This window comes from Hesperophylax consimilis, chromosome 18 (assembly GCF_061612785.1).
Source record: "Hesperophylax consimilis isolate HC1 chromosome 18, BYU_Hcon_1.0, whole genome shotgun sequence".
Taxonomy (NCBI): domain Eukaryota; kingdom Metazoa; phylum Arthropoda; class Insecta; order Trichoptera; family Limnephilidae; genus Hesperophylax; species Hesperophylax consimilis.
The window spans coordinates 23,098,068-23,105,334 of NC_142853.1; positions in this window are offsets into that span (position 1 = coordinate 23,098,068).

Below are 7,267 nucleotides of genomic sequence, written 5' to 3' on the forward strand. Positions count from 1 at the left end.
ACTACGCCATTGATAAAAATGGAACGATACAAGCTTCAAAAACGCATTAAAATTATTAAAATTCACTTGAGTGAATCAAATGCAAATCATCTTGAGTGATGAGGCCCATTTCCACCTCGGTGGCTTCGTCAACAAGCAAAATTGTCGCATCTGGGGCTCGAAAAACCCAAGAGTTATTGTTGAAAAGCCTCTCTATCTTCAATGTGTGACTGTTTGGTGCGGTTTATGGTCCGGCGGAGTCATTGGACCTTACTTTTTCGAAAATGAGGCTGGAGCAACAGTTACGGTGAACGGATTGCGCTATCGAGAGATGATTAATGATGTTTTATGGCCGGAATTTGATGGTATTAATCTGGACAACGTTTACTTTCAACAAGACGGCGCTAAGTGCCACACAAGCAATGAAACTATTGATATTTTACGATTGAATATCAAAATAACACCTCTTATTGGAAAACCCTGTAGCATTAATTACTTAGGAAAACCAAATTCTCTGTCATATGAACATTAAGGTTTAACTAGCTGACGTGTACCCGGCCTTGCTTGGGGCTTTATAAATGGTTTGAGGTAACGTGTTGAGGTTGTAAGGCCTTTTTAAGATATACAATTCCGTAGTACGTTATTTTGATGTATCTCATAAGGTTAAGCCAGTTTGAGCAGTGTAAGCGCCCGAAAATATCTTTTTTACGACTTGATTACAAAACATCAACTTGTTTCTACTTTCTATAAATATAATATATTTGTATTATAAATATAAACCTTCCGGAAGAAATTTTCTAAATGGTAGTGAAACCCCTATCAAAATCTGTTGCGTAGTTTAGATGAACTAAACGAACAAACAGACAGACGCGAATAGCGACTTTGTTTAATACTATTTAGAGATGATAACATTAAATAATTTTAATCAGAAAATTAAATAAGCGGAATTTTTTTTAAACTGTTATTATAATAGAATACCATATTTAACATCAAATTTCGCTAAAAGACATGAATCTTACCTGGCTCCTCACATATTCAAGATGTTCCTAACCCAAACTAAATCTTACCAAATAATTTGAATTGGGTGTTCAAAAAATTTGTAAAGTGGTTGATGGTAAAAGAAAGAACAGATATTAGAAATATTCTAATTATCTAATGCATTTTACAAACCATACTGCACACAAATTCTAACAAAATTACAAAATTTTACAGTTAATTATAATACGAAATACTCATTTCATATTTTTATACATAATTTTTCAACACATATAGTACTACACTTATTTTTTTATTTTTATATTACTTACTCATTTTTTTACTACTATTTTTCTTATTATTTTTATTTTACTATTTTTTACTAAACATTTGGTTTATATAAAAATTGTTAATTACAAGCTTCAGAACAGACTCTGTCTAGTGAGGAGGGTAATGAAAAAAAAACATCTGTACAGAACCAACCTCAAATAAACGCCCGGGTTGCCGGCACTGAAACTGAATTTCACCACGTCTAATATCAATGATATATCATTACAATGGAATACCACCGCGAATCGTAAGTATCAAAAAAGGAAACATTTTGGTTTAGGCAGGAAGATACTCTCAGTATCATCCTGGTGTAAAACCACCATTCAGAATTGAAACGTTGCTTGAAATGGCCTTAACCGTATTTGATGACCAAATTTGAATAGCCTAGTACTTCCCCACCTTCCTCCTCTCTATCTCCTTCATATCCCCACAACTTTCAGCCTTATAACAGGTCCTGATTGGTGATGCCATAGTCTCACTTGGTTCCAGACGGTTGAAACTTTTGTGTGGTATTCAAATAATAAATAAAAAATTAGTTTAGTTTTAACTGTCATCATATTCGTTTAATCGTCTCCTGTAAAGTTTCCATTTTGTAGCTCGGTGTTGACTGCGCACTATCTTTCTAAGACTTTCTTCGCTCCATTCTTTTCTGCATGATCTTACGGAAACCAGGCGTGATGGTAAGACGTTCAATTAACCTGCAGTGTTTTGATATCACCTCTTAATTAATTGGATCGTCTGTTCGTCTATTGAGAGCTGGGACTTTAGAAGCGTGGGAACCTCGAAGATACAAAAAACAAGAAGAGGTAACTGACATAACAGTACCGTTGCCTTTATTGCTAAATGCGAGGTGTTTTGTGTTGATACGTTGAATCGTCTAATGTTTTTAGTTCAATTAATTGAGCAATTCTTTTCAATAGATGACATACTATAAGAATACGATTCAAGAAGACTGTTGTGTCACTGTCACATCTAATCTGACATTATGAAAAACTATACAGTCTGAAAATAAATCATCCTCACAACTCAGTAAATATCATCAAATTCGTAGTTAGAATCTTATGAATAATGGCGTCATTTCATACATCATTTATTACGTGAATTAATTGCATTATTACAGCTAAGTTTAACTAAAAAATAGGCTCTGTAGTTTTGCAGAAATGCACGTGTGACAAAGTCATCAAATGGCCACTCAGCGCCTATATGTTTTTTGACCCCTTGAAAGGTTCCGTTAAAAGTTCCTTTTCAGCTTTTGAACAATTGGTTTTCAGCAAAAGACAATGATCTTAAGCTTGTCTATTATGATTACGATTATTATAATTTGATAGAAAGCTGAAACGCGCCTAGAATCGGCATTTAACGGTGACATTTCAAATGTCACAAAACAAAATGGCGCTGAATGGTCATTTGATGACATTGTTAGATTTGAATTTCTGCGAAACAACTTAGAACGGGTTGTTTCGAAGAATCTGAACAATTCATCAAATTTCAACGCTCATTTTCGGGTTCTGTGAAAGACTTAGTCAAGTTCTGTTTTTATATCATTGTAGGCTAGTTGCTTGACAAAACTGAAACAAAAACAGAACTTGAAAAAATCTTTCACAGAATTTGAAAATGAACGTTGAAATTTGATGAATTGTTCAGATTCTCCGAAACAACCCGTCCTTAGCCTTTAGGTTTTTGTATAGCGGTTTCAAGCCGTCAGGTGTCCGAAGTTTAGTCCGTATATTAAACAGACCCCATAACCTTTTTTATAGTTCTTCTTGGCTCTACGTTCTTATTGTTTGAAATCTTCAATATACACATAAAACAGCAGGAAATCATATCAATGGAAAAAAATCTAAGATATGCGCACCAAAACTTGCCGAAAACTGAAGGTTTAGAAAAAAACTAGAAAAATGCAAAAAATGTGCTAAATTCGCAAAAATAATTAAGATTTATTTTATTTTTTAAATTTTATTTTTAAATACATCGATTAGGATTAACTTCGAAATTAACCGCTTTTCCGACATCCGATCAATTCGGCAGGTAGACTCGTTGTCGATGACAATGCAATGATAAATACGCATATGACATACTTAATGGAATGCATTAATAATAATAATAATATTTGGATGATTTGTATAGCGCCGTTTTTGTGCAAAATCACCTCAAGGTCGCTGTACAAATTTATGAAACATTTCTACAATTATTTATCTTCCGACTGACTAGCTAAACTATTATCAATTTATGGTCAACAGATTATTTCCACCGGTTCGTCGATCACCAATACAAAGCCATATTTACAATGCATTTGATTGATGAATGTTATGCTAGAATGTACATATGTTATTATTATTATCTATTGAAATTGCTTACCGGCAGTTTTACAGTAATATTCTTAAGTGGTAGGTCACTTGAGATTAACGATATATATTTTTATTAGAGAAAACTTATTACGGTTAGAAATAATTAGAAAATTGGAAATAATTCGATTTTACGGTATTTATTTTAATAATATGTATTGATGTTCTTTAATGAGCGTGTTTGGGAAAGGAAAAGCAATATTAGGCTGTACGAGGTTTTGATCAGAATTCATTTTCCTAAATGTGATCCGTCCCTCGGTATAAGACAGATTTATAATAATATAAATCCAATAAGAAAAGGTTGACTAGGAAACATTATAGGCAATACAAGAATGCTACTGTCAGGCAAGTATATTTAATTTAAGGGTAAAAGGGTAAGTTTTTAGTTTAGACCTGAATTCTGTTGGACTTGTGATGGATCTTAGTTCTGGAGTGAGTTTATTCCAAGCCTTCGGCCCAGATTTAGTATTTGGCTTGCGCTTAGGTTCAATCAGCTGCCTACAGTCAATGATGTTGCTGATCTAAGAGTTGACTGCCTCAGACCAGTGTTTTTCTGGGACGCATAGTTCAGAGATAGAATTGGCATTGTCGTCGGAAAGTGGGTTAATTTTTACACAAAATTCCACTTCATTTATTCGTTCAAGAAAACAAAGCCGAAATTCATATATATATTAGACCTCATATAAAATTTCACGAAACACAGTATTTGTGCGTAGATTCAAGTGCACGACCATGCAAACAATTATGTTCATTACTTCAAGACCTAACGATGTAACAACCATTCCGTTAGTCCAGCGGCCGCCTGACGTCACACTTGCGATCACTATCATTATTGTCACCACGAGTGACGTGTGACACCCGGCGTGACGCGGGCAATAAACCTGACCACGCCCGGTTGACTTCCGACTGCCTCAATTTCCATCATCATCAGCGGCAGCAAGAAGCGGAGCGGAGGACCATCGGTTCCAGCAGGGGCGATGGCGTGTCGAAAGCAACGACCTCTTGCGAACTTTATCTTCATTATATCGCTGGCACTTCTTGCTGGAGACAGTTTTAAAAGAGGAGGAAGCGTTTGGCTTAGCAACAGGAAGAAGAAATTATTTATTTTAAATCGTCTGAAAACTATTGAACATATGTACAAGTTATCTTTGGCTACGAATCTGGAGGTCGCGGGTTCAACACGTGGCGAGAGCAATAAATTATATTTGATTAATTAGTATTATTATTGAAAAATTATATTGTAGGAAGTTGAGTACTTAAGGCGATGCCATACGTAGTAATGCAAAATCATGTGTTTTTGGTTTGAAATTTTGGTCGCCTAGAAATGTTTCACATGCTCTAATTAAATACTGCAAGTAGAATACATTTTGACCTTTAAAATAATCGAGTATTTTTTATATAAGTCTTTTTATAAGCCCAGAAAAAAATAATGTATAGGCCTATGAAAACTGCTTTAAAGTTCAAAATCTCCTACTTAAAAACCCATTTTCAGTTATGATTTTATTGTATAATGTGGCAAATTAAGTTATTTATAAAATGATCGGAAAAAAATTAAATATTTATACCTGAACATCCACAAAATAAAATAAAAGGCACTTTGTGGCCATGTTTTTTTCTTGCATAAATCAAAACAGGCGGATGGTGTTAAGCGGAAATTTAAACCTTACCGCCATCTACGTAAGGGTTGTTATTGATAATCTTTTAAAATATTACACTATCAATTTAAAATATTACACGAAGTAGTGCATCGCATTAATCGGTTTTCTGAATTCATCACATCATCTGTTAATATTTTTAAAAATCAAGAAATCTAATTTTTCTTGTTAAGATTAATCCTAATGAAATTAAGCTAAAATAAATATTTACACATTTCAAATATGGAATTAAAATAATTTTCTAGAAAAAAAAACCACTATTTTGTAAGTTGGTACTATAGCCTGTCTGAATTCTTGGCACATCAGCTCCAATTTTGAAAATTACAATCTGTAGGTACTGTACCGGTTGGCTATATTCTATAAAAAAAGTTTCAATTTTGAAAATGATACTGAAATTCAAAATAAATCGGAATTCATTGAACCCTAGATACAATCTTTCACAAACAGACCCACAATCGAAATTAGTATGTTTGATATTAACGAATTGTTAGTCTATAATCAATGAAATGTTATAATAATACTTCTCCAACAAAATTCATCAGCTTACCAGCAAAAACTTTAATTTTATGATTTCCGCAGCGCTAGCCTTCTAGACTTAAGGCTGTTTTTTATTGTTCATGTATTCTCATTGTATGATTCTGATATTCCCAACAGAATGACAGCAAGAAGCTTTGATCGGTTGGGAGCAAGTCTCGGGTAAATTGCTAAACAATCGAATATTTCTGAGTACTACAAGTTATTCTTGGAAAGAACTTCGAGAAAGTTTTTAATTTATTCATCTTTTTGCAACCAATAATAATAACAGATCAGCTTCCTGGTCGCAAACAATAGCTTGATTAATTCATTAGTTTCATGCAGATGGGCATTTTTTATTTAGGGCCTTCGTGACCGAGAGGTAAAACTCCCCCGACAAGAAATCCGGAGGTCGCGGATTCAAATCTGAATATAGTATTATGCAGCCCTGAATGGTAGTAACGAAGCCCGTTCGGCATTGAAAAAAGTGGTGTTTTTGTAATTGTTTTATTTTAAATTATTTGTATTTCTGTCTTTATCTTAAATTCAATGCAGAATATCCAGGTTATATACCCATTTTGCATACACAAGAAAACTATAAAAATTGTATATTATGCATTAATATAGTCCCTATTGCAGTTTGGAATTATCCGGTAGGGAGGGATCTTTAAAGCTACCCTATAGCCCGTAATAACAATTCATAGAATAATTATTGAAATAGGAAACCAAACGATTTCCCAACTTTAGAGATATATTGGGAATCTAATGTACCAACTATCACAGAATTATATAAAAGAAACGCCTTATACCAAATTAATAAAAAAATATCTATCGGGGATGCCATAGTTTCACTGGCTCCAGATGGTTGGGAGTAGTAGGGACTCTTGTAAGGTAGGTACTTACTAATCTTAAATAAACCTAAATTTAAAAAAAAATGCAAAGCTTACTAGACACTTCTGCTACATTTAGGTAGGTATTTATTTATTTATTTGGTATTTTTTACAATTTATGTTTTCCAGTAATGTAGGCCTCACTGGGTGGCTTGCCCGTGCTGAGGCCTTCATTTTATAACATGAAAATATAATCTACATATTACAGAGAAAATAATACATTTAAAAAGAAAATAATACATTTAAAATTAAAAATACGAAATACATAATAATACATTTAAAATTAAAAAATTATACAATGAAAATAATCTTGTGTGTTTGTGAGTGATGTGTGTTTATATTGGTTTTGTGTGTTACGTGTAGGTTTTATTTTTATTTTATGCTATGACATTTTGGTAATATTGTCTTTTTTGTTCTTTAATCCATTTTTTAATTTTGTGTGTGAATTTATTTTTACTTTCCTCAATTTTAATTTCAAGTTTTACACTGTTGAAAGCTTTTATAGCATGGTATTGGTAGTGTCTTTGTCTAAAGCTTGAATTTACTGTCGGAGTTTTTATGTTTTCTTTGTACGCTTGTC